The sequence below is a fragment of the Poecilia reticulata genome, chromosome 21, assembly GCF_904066995.2.
Source record: "Poecilia reticulata chromosome 21, P_reticulata-male-v2, whole genome shotgun sequence".
NCBI classification, from domain to species: domain Eukaryota; kingdom Metazoa; phylum Chordata; class Actinopteri; order Cyprinodontiformes; family Poeciliidae; genus Poecilia; species Poecilia reticulata.
Window position 1 is genome coordinate 18891236 of NC_088850.1, and position 18481 is coordinate 18909716.

General features: G+C 39.6%; 1 long non-coding RNA gene across 1 annotated transcript; it reads right to left on the minus strand.

Annotated features, from left to right (window-relative positions):
- Window positions 1–696: 696 nt before the first annotated feature.
- LOC145549799 (uncharacterized) lies at window positions 697–9704 on the minus strand. Its single transcript, XR_014085651.1, has 2 exons — window positions 7573–9704; window positions 697–4144 (listed from the first exon to the last, which is right to left on the minus strand). It is a non-coding gene; the product is annotated as an uncharacterized LOC145549799 (long non-coding RNA).
- Between the last annotated feature and the right edge of the window lie 8777 nt (window positions 9705–18481).

Genomic DNA, 18481 nt, shown 5'->3' on the forward strand with positions numbered 1-18481 from the left:
ACAGTTTTTGCTTGTGATGCTTTTAAGTCCCGTATGGATTTTCGCACCAACACACTGGAAGACATACGAAGATGAACGACATCATTTCCTTTCCTTTTGCTCTTGTCAGAGCAGAGTCTGTGCCTTTGTGCTCGTATGAGAACTGTTTTCATATCGCATGTCCTCCCAACTTTATTCGACTGTGCGTGTTTGCAGACACTCACTGTGAGACTGTTTGCCGTATTAAATATTAAAACGCGGGAGTGTTTGCTCTTCCTGATAGAATAGCTACATCTAAAGGAGCTGTCTGACTCTCTCCGTTTCGCTTTATTGCCGAAGCTGCTGCTCGGCGTCTCAGTGGCAGAGCGACGGTGCATCGGTTAAGATAACATACAGTTGTGGCTGAAACCTGTGTCATCGCTCGCTTGTCTTGTTTTGCCTTTTATATGCAGCTTTTCTTTCTCCACATTATTTTATTCAAATAATAAGTACAGAAACACAATGTACAGAAACACAAGATATATTTTCAAAACTTTTTTTTTCTAAATATTGTTGTAGATTTTGCAAACAGATTTTAGAAAACAGCTATCTGACATCTTTAACTTTTGCTTTGTAGATTAGAAATGTAATCAATAACATTAGGTTTCTTATGCTCGTTTTGCTTTGTTCTTTACTTATGAAGGTAAAATTAAATCTCCATTTTATTTTATTATAGCATTTTGTTGTTAGCAATCATGTTTTGTTACAGTGAGGTTGGGAGCTCATGCAGAGCCAAGTGTTCCAGATGAAATATAAGAACTTCACAACATACCCAAACAAAATATCTTATAACTTACTATTCCATTTATTGTTTTCACACGGGCTTCCATTCAGATATCCACGTTCGCTGTAATAAAAAGTAAAGCAGATGTCGTACTTTGGTAGTCCTGTCTTTTTCTCTTTTTGATCCAGTGGATGTAATCTGTTTGTTTTTCTCTCCTCCCAGACTCCTTCCTCTTCAATCAATGTCAAATTCGATTTAAATCAGTGTTTTTCTTACACCACCACCACCAGGGAAAAGCTGAATAAAATATTTATTCTCATTTAAATCTCCTGTCCAGAGATACATGCACATATAAAATGTTAGCTAACAGTAGCAAAAGTATTTTTTATGTTTTATTTCTATTTGTATCTACGTGCTGCTTTGGGAGAACATTGCAACATCATGCATTTTTCCAGGGGGACAGTCATGTCAAACAGCATGGAAGACTTACCAGATGGAAGGACTGCTCATGCTCAACCGGGGATGGACAAGAGGGATCATCCTGCGGTGACATTTACGTGGGAAGCACTGCCCTTTAACTGAAGTCAATTTAACAACCATTTAAAGGTCAGCGTCCTTAGCTTGGCCCTCATCATGAGCTACATTCTGACCCGCACCGCACAGCTTCACCTGGAAACTTTAAAACAGTGTAGACAGATTCCCCCTCTGCTAAATTTCATTCTATGCTAATGCAGATGTGCTTTTAAAAATTTACTTATAGTCCTTTTTTTTATTATTTGAACTGGAGTAAATCTGGTTGCATATTTTATATTTCTGCTTTAAAAAGTGGCTGATGAATCCTACAGCCTTCCTGGACTTGGACCTGGATTTGATGAGAAAAACATTTATTTCAGCCATTAGAGGCTTGACTCTGAATTGAGTTTAAAGGGGCAGTATTATGAATTTTCCAGATACATAGTGACATTTTTCTTTTTAGCACAATCAATTTACTATGTTACCTTCAGTTGTTATAAAAACACTGTTTAAATCAAATATGACTTACATTTTTTTTTGACTTTGTAATTTGGTACCTTCAAATTGAGCCTAAGGGAATAACATTATATCATGACATAAAGTTTGATTTTTACACCCTCCCTCATTCCTCCTTTACCTCTTTAGAGATTCGACACTTTACCTGAACTTGCTCCTCAAGACTTGGACTTGGCATGTAGTTTGTTATGCTGACATCAGTACATAGGAGGCTCAAACTATGTTAAAGAAATCCAGCTACTGCTACATGAAGTGTAATGAAAGTTTTCAGTGCTTTGTTGTTGAATTTATTACCAGAACTTTGGACACAATCTGTTTAAAAAAAAAAAACACTCTGGGGGAAAGAATAGGTTTGTGCTGACTGCTTGTTTTCAGCCTCTCTGTTTATTACGTTTGGATCAATTCTAAGCATAGAAAGAAAATAGAGGAGAGAGAAGGTGCAGTCCCTTGACATTTTTGTGGTTACCATTAAAAGGCAGTTTCATGTAAAATCGACTTTTTTGAGCTTTACATCATGTTGTAATGTTTTTCCATCATCAAAAACATACCTTGAGTGTTGCTTTGACTATTTCATGCATGTTTAAGAAATCCTCAGAGCTGCTTCCAAATTGCAGAGCAACCAAATTTGGTCTCTTTTCTCTTTAAGAGGCTCCTGCTCTTTCTGAAACTCCGCCTTCAGGAAGTCATCACAAAATGGCTCCTCTGTTAACGCTTTAACAATGTTCTTACCAGCATCTCACTGAGAAGTAGTTCATGTAATGAGCTCGGCAGATTTGCAGCTCAACCAGGTGTTTGCTAATTGCTGCTGGCTAGTCTGAAGGAGCTGAGTGAAGTTTAGAAACTGCAGTTCCAAGGAGGAGCTTAACCCTTGAAGGCGACGGTAGGTCCAGCCAGGCGATTAAAGGATTTCTCAAACAAAAGAAAGATTCAAGGCAAGACTCCCAAGTATGTTTTTGATGAGGGATTAACATCATAACATAATGTCAAGCTAAAAAAATGTCAATTTTACATCATGCTGCCACTTTAAACATAAACCGGCTCCGTGTAAACGTGGCTTCAGATATTGACTGATGGATCCAGTGAACTATCGATTGATCAATCATTTGCCTGATTTTGGGGAGAAAGAAATGAACTAGCGAAGACAGTGTTGCATCTTTAATAAGCAGACACAAACACTGGAGGTTTTTTCACCCTCATCTACCTCTGACAGGCCAACTCAAGGCTGCTAAACCACTGTGAAGTGGAGGAATAGACTTCAAAGATTAGCTCTTTTCACTTTTCACCTCAGGAATGCTGATATGGGGATGTAAGCATTTGTTGACACAGAAATGTTGAAGGCAGCTTGGCAGTCTGTGATGGACTGTGCTGAGGGGCTCCGTACTGTACCGTTTCATGTTCCTCCAATAGCTCCATCTCTCCCCCACTGCTCTCATGTTGGTTTTAGATGACGCGCAATGGATTGTGTTCAGAGTCGTTCATTTATGAATAGCGATAAACATGATTATCATTAACATAAATTTGAATTTAAGGATAAAAGAAATGGGGTACCTCGTTTAACAAATTACCCCTCCAAAGGATTTGCGTCATTATTTCCAAAGGCAAAGAGATTGATGTAACGTCTGTGACATAAAGCCGTCAAAAAAACAAATCTTCCACCAAACTCAGCCTGGTAAGAATGGCGATGCTTCACCAACTGCTGCTGTTATCTGCGAGGCTAATTAATAAACTTTATGCCCTGTTGGATGCCATAACTGTCTAAGCTGGATATCTGATGTCTGATGCGTTGCCTCAGCCCTTCCTTTCTCTCCAAGAAGCTTTCATCCTCACAGCAATGCATTTGTCAAAATGGCAGTTTTTGCTAACAGCCAGGAGCGTAGGAGCTGAATCCTAATGTCAGTGTGGTGTGTTTGTTTGAGACCAGTACAACAATGAATGAGGCCAAGTCTGAACATCTGATGTTTTTTTTTTTTAAATGGTTAGGTATAAGTAAGCCTGAACAAACTTTCTCATGTTTAAGTTTTCCATGCTGACTCATAATGATACATTCTTTTTGTCGTTTAATAATGTACTTGTTTTTTTCCCACCGTCGTTTAGGTGGCCGAGCAGAAAGTCTGGTTAATGTCTGTGCTGAAATTGTCTGGGCCTCCTGCCACACCGTAATTTGCTTTTACATGTCATTGTTGAACATCATCATCCATGCAAGTGTCAGTTTCTTTGAAGCTTGACACAGAAATTATCTCAGAGATGTCTGCCAAGGTTCAGTCTGCCTTTTTGGCTTGTTTTCATCCACAGGCCTTTTCTACCAACATGGTTGTCAGAGCCGGGTCCAATTCCTGAATGGGTTCTCGAACTGGTGTTTTGTGTTTCAATAGACTGAAAAAATACAGAAGTTTCACAGCACGAACTGTGGTTCAACTTTGGCATTGCAGAATAGTTTTTCTGCACAATAAAAGGCTGGTCAACAAACAATTTCATCTTTAGAAAGTATATATTTCTTGTGAAGAAATCCAAATACACTTTGAGCAAAGAAAATCTGTTGTTTCTCTAACAGTTTGCATTTTCTGTGAAATACAATGAATGTGTAATACAAGAACAAAAGGATGCACAGGAGAAATGTTTGGAACTCCACAGAGGTCCTTCATTGAGTAATGGCAAGGCAAATAGCACATTCCATGTACAAGACAATGCAAAGTCCTTTACAGAAAACTCAAGAGTAAAAGTTTAAAAACAGGCAATAAATTAAACACGATAAAACAAGTGAAATTACAAGGGGGTAAAAATCATTGACTAAATAAATTAGAAAAACAATGCAGATAAAACACATTCAGCTGTCAACATCCAACAGAGTTGCAATAGTTTAAGTAATCCTAAAATGCTGCTTGCTCTTCAGGTCACTTCAGCTGGTTGCACTCTTGTGATACACAACCTGGTGGCTGAATTACTGTAAGAGTGAAGACAACCTCATCAGCGTACTTCACAAATATGGTGTAACACACATGTCATAACCATATTCATAAAGTTCAGCATGCAGTCAATTCTCTTCAAGAGACCCCTTCATCTAGCCTTTAGTCTCCCAAAAGCAGCTTCCACAACTGACCTCACACTCCTTATTCTAATGTTGTATCACTGTCATCTGAGAAGAGTTTCATAAGTCAAGTTTTCAGAAAGTATGCAGGGTCTACATTATGACCTGCACTACTGACAGCATTTTGGTTAGGAAGCTGACCACCACCCATAGCTTAGACTGATTTAGGACGCTTGAATCATGCGCACTCCCAGGAAAGCCGACACACACGTTCCAAAATAGGCCCTTTCCATCAACAACTGTCTGCGATGTGATAGAATACCATCCTCTCCCCCTGAAATAGCCATGTGGGAACTCTGTAGGTGCTGTAATAGGAATGAGACTGTTGTCTATTGCCCCAACATATTGCAGTGCTTCCCATTTGTCTTTAAAAAACATTGCCAGCTCTGACGGCTGTCTGGCATCCTAATGTGCGCAAGAAGCAGGAATGTTACGACAGCATTGCAAAAGTCCTGTAGACAATAGTAAACATTTGCAAAACCTTGTCAGAAAGATGAGTCAGAGTCCTATATTGACTATTAGTAGGCGGTTTCCACAATGTGAAGGCGACACTTTTATCCACAGGTACACATAAATGGTAGGTTTGCATCTCTCCTTGGCAGAAAGAGGGCAAAACTCTGAAAAATACAGCAGAATATGTCCCTGACGAACTGTTTGCTGGCCATTTCTGGGACAATAGCGTGATGTATGGCCAAACAGCAGCACCTTTTACTTTTGATGATGTTTAACCATGCCTATGACATTAAAATAAAACATCTAACTAAACAATCCACATCTACATATGCATTGTATTCACATTATGTATGTACCCAGTTTGCATTTGACATGCGGTAACATGAACATTTGTATATCTGTATATGCTACAGACTATGCACTCCTGCATTTTTTCGTCACATAGACCACTTCTGGTGCACAGGCAACAGTATGTTAGCAATGGCTGCTCCGTCTACTGCAGGACTATTAATAATGCTTAGAAAATTATTCAGACATCCTCAAATGCTCAAACGACAAAGGATTTAAGCTGGATGTATCAAGCCTCATAAAACCTTCAAAGGTAAGGCCCCATATGTCTGTCTTAGCTAATAAGGACATTCTTAGAAAGATGTTATGCAAACGATAAGTGAAAGCTGCTGTCTTCACAGACAGGCAGAAGAGAGAAGCACAGAGGGGTTTGGAGATTTGTCCGTCCGTCCGTCCATCCATCCATCAAGTTTGTAGAGGCACTCTAGCCTCTACAAACTCCGCAGAGAACTTATGTTTAAAGTAGAACCCAGGGAAAACCTATTGGCAAAATGACTTACAATTACTGCTAGTACCCATCAGCTGCTTCTGGAGTCCCACAGGCTAGGACCCCTTCTTCAGCCTGACATCATCCCCCACCGAAGGTGTCCACCTGTCAAGGGCTGCCGCCGCAATAGACACCAGCAGGCACTCTGATAAGCCGCCTCAACAATGCCGACATGAAAAATGGTCCACTCAGACCCCACTTCCCCTGGAACGTGTTTAAAGTTCTTCCAGAGATGGGAGTTAAAGCTCCGTATCACAGGGGCCTCTGCCAGACGTTCCCAGCAGACCCTCACAACACGTTTGGGCCTGCCAGATGTAACTGTCATCCTCCCTCACCACCGGAGCCAACTCACCACCAGGTAATGGTTAGTGGACAGCTCCGCACCTCTCTTCACCCGAGTGTCCAATACATACGGCCGCAGATCCGACAAAACTATGACACAGTCGATCATTGAACTGTGGCCGAGGGTGTCCTGGTGCCAAGTGCACATATGGACACCCTTATGCCTGAACATGGTGTTTGTTATGGACAGTCCGTGATGAGCACAGAAGTCCAACAACAGAACACCGCTCGAGTTCAGATCGAGGGGCCTGGAGGGGCGTGGTTCTTCCCAACCACGCCCCTCCAGGTCTCGCTGTCATTACTCACGTGAGCGTTGAAGTCCCCCAGTAGAACAAGGGAGTCCCCAGGAGGGGCACTCTCCAGTACCCCCTCCAAGGACTCCAAGAAGGGTGGGTAATCTGAACTGTTGTTCGGCCCGTAAACACAAACAACGGTCAGAACCCATCCCCCCACCCGTAGGCGGAGGGAGGCTACCCTCTTGTTCACCGGGGTAAACCCCAACGTACAGGCATCAAGATGGAGGGGCAACAAGTATGCCCACTCCTTCCCGGCGCCTCTCACCATGGGCAACTCCACAGTGGAAGTATTTGAGACAGGTAGTAAAAAGTCCATCCATCCATCCATTTTCTTTGGGTCATGGGGGCAGCAGCCTAAGTAGGGAGGCACAAACTTCCCTCTCCTAAGTCACTTGGCTCAGCTCCTCCGGGGGATTCCCATCGCATTCCTTGGTCAGCTGAGAAACAGACATTCATTTGGGACTGCAAATGGATGGGAATTTTACCCTTTTACTGTGCTGTCCAGAAACCTCATTGGATTTAGCTGTGGACAAGTTGAGAGCTTTTTGTCCCTGTCTGTCAATTTGCAACAATGTTTTTGATTCATTTTTCTCCTGCTTGTCGTTCCAGTTCTAACATCCCGTGCATAAACATTTTGTGGTCTAGTTCTCTGTGTCTTCTCCTGTAATTTGCGAATTGCAGCTTCATGTCTTTCTTTTAACCCCTGTACTCTTCAAAATTCATTATCCAGGTCAATGCATGTCTGAATATCAATTCCATCTATCGAACATAAAAGGAAATCTGAGCTTACCGCTAATGTCAGAATCAGTTGTGGCGTAATTCTCCTGTCTGTCTTCTTTTGGTTGTGTCATGGGGTCAGGTTGGAAATGTTCTGTAATTTCAGGCAACTTTAAAATAAAGTCGCTTAAATTAAAATCCTCATCTTGAATTTTGACAATCCTGTTGAGTTCTTCATTTGGTTCAATTGTCATCGTTTTTATCAAAGGGATAACCTCCTGGGTAATCGACAGGAATCCATCTTACGTTTCTGTCTCAAGGTGAAAAATTTACAATTCTCTAAAAATTCGTTGGGTTCTGCACATCTGGCTTTAGAACACATGTAACAAGATATTCAAAGGGTTCAGAGCTGATGTCATAGAATCTATGACACAAAGCCTGGGTTCCTAGTGACATCATCAGTTAGGTAGAAGTGAAACAGTTGCTATTGCTATGGTAACCAGGAAAAGCTCTGAAGTGATTCACACTTTCTAGTAAAGGAGATGTTTCAACCCATCAAAACATTTCCAAATAAACTCATTTATATTAATACAAATGTAACTTTTTCCAACAATTTAGACAAGCTTCAGCCAATGTGGCTGTAATTGATACAGGCTTTACAATGTGCAAAACACAATCACCTGGTTTCCCATTAAATCTGCTCAACAGTGTTTTCCTCATCAATACATTTTTGATGAGGAACCTAACAATAGTTTCTAATTTCTTTTGTTTGCCGCTACCTAAGCGACGCCCTAAAAGCGGCGTTCCCAACGTGTCATTTCGTTCAACATTAGCTTTGTTGAACGAAACAGAACTAATGTGTGAAAACCACCTATGTGTATGTGTACGAGCATGCAAAGAGCTGAGAGAGGTAGAGGAAAACAGAATTAGTTATTCCTGACGCTCTCTTCCAAGTGACCTGCACACGTTTTGACTCTCCACTGAAGACTCCATCAACAGTCGTCACGCTTTTTTCATGTGGTTTTGTATGTTTTTCTCCCACAAACACAGCCTAATACATAGAACTTATCATCAGAAACAACAGTGAAGCAGGTGATGAGCTTGTTCAACCAAGTCCCATTGAACAAGTGGGTAGTTTAAGTATTTCCAATTTATTAGTAATGTTCTTTGACATGTTGTGTTGTACCTTTCATGTTCATGTGTAAATTATTGAATACAACATGTAAATAATTAGTAATTGTAATCCATCCACCCACTTACCCATTTTCTTACACCCTTGTCCCTTAATGGGGTCGGGAGGTGCTGGTGCCTATCTGAAGCTAACGTTCTGAGCGAGAGGTGGGGTTCACCCTGGACAGGTCGCCAGTCTGTCGCAGGGCAGCACAGAAAGACAGACAGGACACACAACCATGCACACACACACACTCACACCAAGGGAGAATTTAGAGAAACCAATTAACCTGAGTCATGTTTTTGGACTGTGGGAGGAGGCCGGAGGAAACCCACACAAGCACAGGGAGAACATGCAAATTCCATGCATCCAGAACCCAGATGCATGGGTTCTGGATGCAGAACCCATGCATCCCTCACCACCGGTGAGGGATGCATGGGTCCCTCACCGGTGCATGAGGGCAACAGCTCTACCAACTGCTGCAAGGCAACAGCTCTACCAACTCCACCACTGTGCAGAACTGTAAGATCTGGTTTTCTGTAAGAATGCCATACAGAAAACCTTGTGACTTTTCAGTAGTTGATTTTATGTATGCCAATGAGGTTTAGCATAAACGATTCAATCTCACAGCCTGTTAGCTTGAATGTTTATAGTACTAGCATAATGAGCTGTATTTTTGTGTACAGTTCCCACTAATCCAGTGTTTTAGTTTTTAGTCAACAGGTCATGTTTAATGAATGTACAAAATCTGGTAGCGTTGAGGTTGTATCTAATGTAAAAATTTCAGCACCGCTGCATCAGTACACACATACCTCATGCTAAACACTTTCTATGGAATGTTACCATGAAAGTTATGCTAGAAAGTAAAGTTCTGATTACTTCTATGTTTTTTTTTATTTTTTATTTTCTTTTCGCTACCGGAGTTTTACCGCAGTTCAAATTAAGAACGTCCGCGAACAGCCCATCTTAATATTTCAATTAATTTAGAAATACGCCGTTAAATACAACCACATACATTTGACTTGATCAAAACTCCGGTAGTTCCACTCGAAAGTGCTAACATGGCTAACATCTTATAATTACTTCTATGTCTGTTTTTTTTTTGTTTTGTTTTTTGCCAGCTGAGCTTTAAGGCAGTTCGCTAACAGCCCATCTTAATTTTTGAGTTAGAGCAGTAAAACAACAGTAAATATTACCGTGTCAGACCGACTTTCCAACATCTCCGAAGGACTGGCGCTTCCACTCGAATATCAACGGCCGTTAAGAGCTCCAACCGTTAGTGTGTCCTTTACTGCCAAAGTGAACTTACACAACTTTTCTGTTTACCTACAGAAAAGTTAACTGCTTTATTGTAAGCTGTTAACTTCCAGTTGACAGAAAAACAGGCATTTTAGATTACAAAGGCCTCCAATTTTAATTTAAAGCTAAATTATTTGACAATATTTACCCTCATGTACAATATTTATTATATTGAGATGTTTTCCCAAAAATGAATTGCAGGTGTTATTTAAAAGCATATTTTGTGTTAATTTTACACATGGTGTGTTAAAATGAATATAATAATATGACACGCAGTATGTGTTGAATATTTATATGAATATTTCGACACATAATTGTGTTAGTTTGAGTTTGCCAGGTACACAAACATGAATCTGAATGGTAGATTCAATTCATCTCAATGACAACTAGTGTGAAATAAATTTTTATTTGTAACATTTTCTTTTAATTTATTTTTAAACTGTGGTTGTTAATTTAGTATTGTGATGAGATGTAATAATTTTTAAAATGATGCAGAGGTATTTTTTGGGGGGAGTAAATCAACACATAATGATTGAATATCACTTTTCATTAAATTACTACTATTCTTACATATTTTTAATACATGGTTATTTATTGTTTGCTAAGAAAATATTCAGCCAATTTTTTTGTATTTACAATAAATAACAATTATTACATATATTAATTAGAAAATATTAGTGGCACAAGTGGCCACCAGAAGAAGGATTACATTTGGATTCCCCCCCACGGAATAAGCAAACACATGCAGGAGGAAAATATGGAGATCTTATGAAATGCAACTTCAGTAAGTTTTAAATCTGTTTAAATGCAATTATATAGTCTAGAATTTGGGGACTCAATGGTTGGAAAAAACGTTATGTTTTGTGCCACTACAGGGTCTGCAAAGTTGTAACGTTAATTATCTCACTGTGGCTCGTGAGATGGGGTCACCATTTTATCTTTTGTTACAGTTGTCTTTTTTTTTTGTCCAAAGTTTATTGAAGAGGGTAAAATTTTAAAATTAAAGGTTAAAGGGAGTACAATACATAATGAATATTGCAGTGAGAATTTTTAGATGCAATGTACATTATAGACAAAACGTAATTTCTTTTTTAATTTAATAACACATTTTTTGTGTTCTTTTTTAACACATCTTATTTTAGAGTGTACCATTCTTCTTGGTCTCTTTTCTGTGTTTGTTGGAGAGTCCGTGTGATTTCTTGCTGCATTGAAAGGAAAATCTGTAAACAAAGACGTAACGCATACAACTCGGTTGGCTCTACAAGCTTGCTGCTACGTTCTGCTGCTGTGTTGTGTAACACGGAGCGCTCGGGGAAAGACTTTTGATGATGCAACCTTGGTTACCCAAACTGGTGGAAACGGGTGTCGACTTTCAACAAATGACAGCTTTTCAAAGTCATCCAGACTGAATAAGTATGAGAGTTATTTCGGTTGTTATACTTCCAGAAAAAGACATGAATCGTTTTGTTTTTATATTGGGGTAACCTTTAGCTAAACCTAATCGTATTTAGTCAATACACACTATAACACCTTAAGGTTGATGAAGAACGGTCGTCAATATAAACTGACCTGTTTTCATCTCCCCAAGTTGGTACATATTTTCACACAGCCATGCTACAAGCAGACACAAAAGTTACAAGAGTTTGTTTTCAGCAGACGCACGCTGGGTGAAACATTGAACCAAGTTTGACCAGTCTCCCTTGCTTGTACCCCCCTCATGTTTGATGACTGCCTGCCTTTCTTTGCAGGACATGCTCTCTCACTATTCACCTCCAGAAGCTGGGGTAAGTACCACGACTACAAAAGAGCTCTGTGCTACCAGTGCCTAGCATCCAATCAGAATCTGCATTCCTGGTAGCCCTGACGTCACATCTGATGGAGATGTTTGAGAGGCTGGTCCTCAGCCATGTTTGCTCCCTATCAAAGTCTTCATAGGACCCGCCGCAGTTCGCCTAGAAGCAAGGCTTCAAGGTGGATGATGCCATCATCTACCTCCAGCGCCAAACTCTGACGCACCTGGAGAAGCCAATACGCACTGTGAGGATCATGTTCTTTGATTTCTCCAGTGCTGTCTATATGCCATCCAGCCGGGACTTGTAAGGGCCTAGCTGGAGCTGTCAGGAGTGGGCCACCACACGTCCCAGTGGACCCTGGACCACCTTAATGGTCATCGACAGCATGTGAAGATACAGGAATGTCTCTGTTAGGCTGAAGTACTCTATAATCATCAGATGGTGGATGTGTGCATGAATAGGTGAGTGACTGACTGTACTGTGAAACACTTTTGACTCCTTAAACTTGATAAAGCGCTACAGGTCATTTACCTTTTCACAGTACATGTTGCATTTCTTAAGTCGGTTTTGGACAAACTCCCACAGAAGAGTAGCCTGTAAATAACCAGTCTGTTGATGATGAATTGTACATTTATTTCACTAAGGTAATCAAAATATTTGCACTTATTACCGTTGCATAGCAACATCAAAATCTGTGATACTTGTTTCTCTGACATAGATAAAGTAGGCTCCCAGAAATCTTGTGGCCGTTTGCTGACTTTATGAGAACATTTTCTTTTGACTTTAGGCAGAGGTTAATAATTCCTTTCACTTTGAATATAGTTTTTTCATATTTGCCTAAGAAGACCTGGATATCCCTTTTCTTCAAACCTTACCTACTACCACATCCTCCGCCTCCTCTGTGAGTCTAAAAGTTTAACTCCATCTCGCTGTTTTCTCACCTCACTTCTGTTATTCCCGTCTCATGCTACCTCTTTCCCCGAGCGCTCCGTCTCTCCCTGTTGTTCCCCTCCCTTTCTCTTCTCCTGCCATTCGTAGTTGGTGATGAGACGCATTATTTCTTAGAGCTTTATAAACCCAAGAGGCCACTGCCTGGCTTTTGGCAGACATTGATAAGAGATGATGCCGCGGTTGCCAAGCCATACAAATTATTTTAGGAATAAAAGGAATCAATAGGCTTCTTTTAGAAAAATCCACCCCCATCCAAGACCGCCATTCAGCTTAAGTTTGTTTCTTTTTGACAGAAGAAAAGTTAGGGTGAACAAGAAAAGTGAAAATCTGAAGGCGTTACTGGGTGTATAAGAGGTCATTTAATAAAAGAAGAAACGATCAGCTTTTTCTTCATTTTTTTTTTTTTTTTTTTGAAGATACTGAACCACAACCAGTTGGGAAAATATGAACCTTTGCTTTTGGACCATTTATAGGTTGCAAAAATGCCATCATCAAGCTTAAATAAGATGAAGAGGTGCATTGAGCCATTTTTCTCTTCTGAACCTGTCTCAAAGTAAAAAGCACACCAGTGTTAGCAGGCTGACCTTTGTATATGTTAATGAGCATAATCTTTATTATCACAGCTTTCTCAGAATCATTCTCCACTTCTCATTGTTTTAAGAAAAGCTGCGTAGCTTTGTGAAGGAGAACATGTAACTTCTTCAAGTTTCAACACAAAAAAGCAACAACAAAGGGTCAAATTCCCAAACAGAGTCAATTTGATTTCCCATTATGCTAAACGACTGCCAGCAAACTACATGTCACTCAATGTCTCCACAGAGATGATGGCGCAGTTTTCATAATGCATGTGATTATATAGTGTTGTGATGACATTTACATTTTTGACAGCAGTGTCTTCTCAGCTATTGTGTAGGATCGTGGCTTGTCTTAAATCTTTTGTGTGTGTGTGTGCGTGAGTGTGTGTGTGTCAATGTCATGTCAGAATAAGTTTTACTCTTTGCAGTGAACATATTATGAAGAATCCAACAATAGGCACTTAACGCTCATCTTGAGAACACATTTAAAGAGACTGAAACAATAAACACAGCAGAAAAGGAAATGGTTAGAACCATTTATTTGAATTAATTATCCTATAAAGAAATGTCTGACAGCCGTACAGCAGACAGTCTGTACAACCTGAGCATATTCTGGTAAAGCTTTTTGTTATTATGGAAAGGCTATCGCTGACGGAGGGTTTTTGGAACGATGATGCCGTCTGACCACAAAGATCAAAAGCAGCACAGTTCAAACACACACACACACGCACGCACGCACGCACACACACACATCCCTTTAAATAGAAAACCAGTGTTTGCCATTCAGTGGGATGCGCAGACAGCAGACAGTGTGAGTGTTTGCTGCTAGACCAGCATTTTAAGCATCACTGACTTTTGCAGGCAACTTTCTGCTCGGATAAATGAGCCTCACTGTTGGCTGGACATATTTCAGCCACTCAAAGATTTATAGATTTTTCTCTGGAAGTGTTTCCTTCTAAGAACAATAGATCTGAATGAATGGTGTATTAAGAAGTATTGTTGCTCAACACGTTTTTATTCTTTTTTTTTTTGTATCACAACCCTGTTTTCAGCCAAAATCCAGTTCCTTTTGTTTCAAAACCAATGTGAAAACGGCAGTAACAGGAGACTAAAGTATTTCTAGGTGAATAATGAAGATATCAACACAACTGGAATAGTACTGAGTGGTGAAATTCAACAGTGAAAGAACTTGTAGAAATATTGTCTTCAGAAACTTAGCAAGTAGTGGAGCTTGAATGCACAGTTAAAGCTGCAGTATGTAACATAGATAATATGTTTTTCTTTAAAACTGTCTTCATGTCGTGACAGTATTTTATGATTCAGATAATCTGTGAAAAGATCGATCCCCTCTACCTCCTCCCTGAGCTGCTACTGTCGCCTGCAGAAATCAACCAAAAACAAGCAATGAAAGCCAAGAGGAGTGTTTTAGCGCTGTCAATCAACCTTGCGAATGGGCTACTAAATGTGCTAATATCGGAGAAGCAACTTGCTGCTACAGAAGAACCAATTATCTCCCATCCACAAAAGGATTTTGTGAATCGGCTACACCTCTCCTTTCGATTAAGGGAAAGGTGTAGCAGTAGCATAGAGGAAGGGAAGTTGAGCAGTGCCACACTAAGACCCTCCCCCTGACTCTGATTGGTTGTTTCTTGTTAGCTCTGAAAGGAAGAGAAGCAAAAAAAATGTTCACAGAATATCTGTTTCATATCATACTGTCACATCATAGTGACAGTTTTAGCAAAAAAAAAGTAAAAAAAAAAGTTGCATAATGCGGCTTTAAGTAAAGAATACATATTTTGTTTTACAGCATAGGTTTTTTTTTTTCCAATATATTGTCAAAAAATGTGTAAAATTTAGAGAAGATGCATACGAAACAAATTCAGATTTAGTAAGCCAGAGCGACCCAGACAGAGAAGCCAAGAACGAGAAAGCACAGGGGCGCGAAGTCTCATTTAGGTTTAGAGGCAGAAAAATCCTTCAACTCCGGTGGCTGGTGTTGATGGAGGAACAGGAACAGCCGCGGCTCCCCTGTGGAGAAAGGGACCGGTGTGCCGAGATGAAATGGCTTTCTGAAAAACAGCCTGATCCCCACATTACTGTAAATTACTTCCCATCGCACTGTGATAAAAAAGAAGAAGAAGAAAAAAGACGTAATAAATAAGAGAAATCAGTGTGTCTTTTCTGTGAATCATAGCAAAGCTGCCATGTGGGATGCTCACACACCGGGACGACTGGTGCTGTGCGCAGGGTGGATCCGGCAAATGTGGTTAATTGTAAAGAAAAACTGCTTGTGTGTGCTCTTTGCGACGGCAATTGGGGAAGAAAAAAAAGAGAAAAGTTGGATTTCATAGATGCATCCAGTCCTATTACATCTCGAGAAACACGTCATGTATTCATTAGTCTGGATCTATAATGCTAATTAACTTCCCCTGCGCAGGGTTTACTGCAGACTGCCTGTGTGCTGCACAGATGTTCAAGAAGCAACTTTAAATTCTCAGGGCCTTGAAGCTGAATCCCATTTGGAAAGATAAGATTCCTGCTTTAGAGAATGTTTTTACATCACAGACTTGAATAGGAGTTTAAAAAAAAACAAGCAGTGAATGGTTATAGTTGTAAAGTCATTCTTGTCAATTTTGCAATTTTATTCCTTTGTGTTTTTTGGTTTACGTTTTTTTTTTTTTTTGACTTTTCCACAATAAAAACAGGATGAAAAATATAATTTGATGGAATTATTTACCTATAAATATTGAAGTTTGTACAAAAATAGCAAGCTAAACTGACTGCATGACAGCAAGTGCTGCCACACATATATTCATTTATTATTCCTGAAACTTTCCCAGGTATTTATTGTAATTCGTATATAAATTAGGCTTTGAGAAGAAAAAGAGAGAGACACACAAAAGAAAGAGAAGGAAGGAAGTAAAATGTCTAGAGAATTAAAGCAGATAGGAAATATTGAAGAAAGAATGAGTAAAAGTAGGATACAGAAAAAAACAGAAGACAGGAAAGACAAAAGCTAGGATAGAGAGGATGAAAGAGAAAAGGACATAATTGAGGGAGCAAAATGTTTTTTTATGGAAGTCTTTACTCAGGATGGCATGAAAAGAACAATACACATCACTTTTAAGATAATTATTGGACTTCACAGGACTTTTTGTGGTGGATCACATGAAATCCAATAAACTACATTTTCTTCACGGAGTGACTGAGTGTAAATGTTTAATCAGATATGAACACATCTGATTTTTGCATTGTTTTCTAATTAAACACGTATGCAGAGAAGGCCTCAGTGCATGGATCATTCAGTGTTTACCCACAATGAACGGCCGGGTGGACGCAAGTCTAATTTTGATGAAAACAAAAACAAAGAAATACTAACAACGACACAGATTACAAAGACGTGCTGGCAGAGTTAAATCTTCAACAACATCCGGAGAATTTCTGTTTGTTGATTTGTTTTCATGTCACTGCCTCTAGAAGGTGGTTGAAAGTAAAATGTACTGTTTTATAGGCTCCGTTTCCCAGGGGCCATTGCTACAGTCGCTATAACATGAGCCCGGCTCTCTGCGCAGCATGCCAGCAGGTTCCCAGTAGTTTCTATTGAAACAACATGAGCTGTGTAAAGTTTACCTCCCTTTGGCTGGGTCACTATGTGCTGAAACTCAATTACTTCTGTCTGGCTTCTTCTGCTTTCCTCTGTGCCGCCCTGCACTGGAAGTGCACCAGCATTTCCCCCGGTGAATTGCATATAGAGTGCTATGAAAAGCATCTGACTGCACGCAGATTACTTCTGTTTTTTGCTTTTTTGTCACACTTCAGTGTTTCAGATCAATCAAATTTCATTATCAGGCAAAGATAGTTTGAGTAAATAGTTGAGTATTTCTCTCAAAATACACACAAAAAAAACCCCAACAACATTGTAATGTGCTTTAAATTACTTTGAAATGATTGAAATTATTTTTGAAAATGTATAAATGTATAAACCGAGGTGTTTTTCACAGCTGAATAGTATTAAATATAATAGCAACATAAAGAAATGAACATGTCAGTGTTAGTTATGTGGGTTACTTGCGTGGGATTTGAGTTCAAGTCTGAAGCTGGAGGCAATATGTCTGTTACATCCTGACTTTATGACAATACAGCTGCAGGTGCAGACTCAGTGGGAGGTTGTGTTGTCATATTGATCTTGGATAAAGTGCTGTCTGGGAAATCAAAGGTTAAAACATGTGTTTTCAGTGTAAATCTGTACGTATTTGCATATTTCATTAAGTTTACTTGATGTTTTTGGATCCACTTTTTTCAAACCTTAACTCAAAGCACAGACTTTGACAAAAAGGAGCCAAGTTTTAATAATAAATCGCAGGAAGAGCAGGTGGTGTTGAGTTGAAATACTACGTCAAACCAACAGTTATGCTTCTGGAGAGAGAGAGAAATCCAGAGTACCTGGAGAGAACATATGGATTCATAGGGAGAACATGCTAACTCCATACAGAAAGACTGGGATTCAAACCTTGTTGCTAAAAACCTTATTGCATCCCTGGTTTGAAAACAGAGAAAGCGTAACCACTGAAAATAAGCTGCATGGTTTAATGCGTAAAGAAAAACTGTAGAGATTGGTTTCAAAAGAACTTCATAAATTATCCAGAAAGTCAAGTTGAAAATGAGAATTTGCTCTCAAACACCTCACCTGGTTAAATAAATGTTAAGAAGGATGTACTTTTGTTTTAAAGAGCAATAGCTGTCTTAGTTAGTGCCTTTTCCTTTGCATTGCAAGTAAAGAGTTTGAGTGATTTATTCTTCTTACTCTGAGTCAAAGAATTTATACACTGATTTGGAAAAGCTCAGTGCAGACAGTCACAAACACCTAACATCTAATATACATAACATTTATATACTGCAATGCGTGTTTATTATTACTAAACTTGCGCTCTGCATAGTTAGGAACATGACTCAAACGTCAGTTTCCCATCAGGAAGGTTATTGCTGTTTAGGAGGAAAGGCGCTCTTTAAATAACCTATTGATTTCAGAGCAATAACACGCAGCCTTCAAAGAATGTAAAAGATGTTCATCAAATCCATGTTAGGCCTTACTGAATTATTGATTCGGCTGCGTCAGGAGTGTCACAGCGTTTAAATTGTGCTTAGATCTGCAAATTTGTCTGATCGCTCTGCTCTGGCGAAGGCTGCTTCTTC